At 67.9% G+C, this 315-nt stretch overlaps 1 long non-coding RNA gene across 1 annotated transcript in view; it reads left to right on the top strand.

The window, feature by feature from the left end:
- LOC107184738 overlaps nt 1-315 on the top strand; it is a 21,334-nt gene that overhangs the window by 20,020 nt on the left and 999 nt on the right. The gene's annotated exons all lie outside the window — the stretch shown is intronic.

Here is a 315-nt window from a genome sequence, read left to right on the forward strand (position 1 = left end):
CCCCAGCCCTGGTCCTCTGGCTGGGACCTGATGTCTGCCCTGCACCGGGGGTTGGAGCAGGGGCGATGGGACCCAGAGAGGGAGCTGCGGCCCAGCCGTGGGGGCTCCGAGGGCCCCCTCCCTCCGTCTGTGGAGCAGGGTCTCCATCCTGCCGTTGGAAAACCAGCTGAGGGCCCAGGCGTGGGGTCCATGGCTCCCTCCTCTCCGCGGGGTGGCTTTGGGAAAGTGAGTTTGCCTCTCTGCTCCTGGTTCCTCTCTATCAATAACAGTGATGCTGCCCCCCGCCCCCTGCCCGCAGCACCACAGGGCTCAGCC

The sequence above is a fragment of the Myotis davidii genome, unplaced genomic scaffold, assembly GCF_000327345.1.
Source record: "Myotis davidii unplaced genomic scaffold, ASM32734v1 scaffold67, whole genome shotgun sequence".
NCBI classification, from domain to species: Eukaryota; Metazoa; Chordata; class Mammalia; order Chiroptera; family Vespertilionidae; genus Myotis; species Myotis davidii.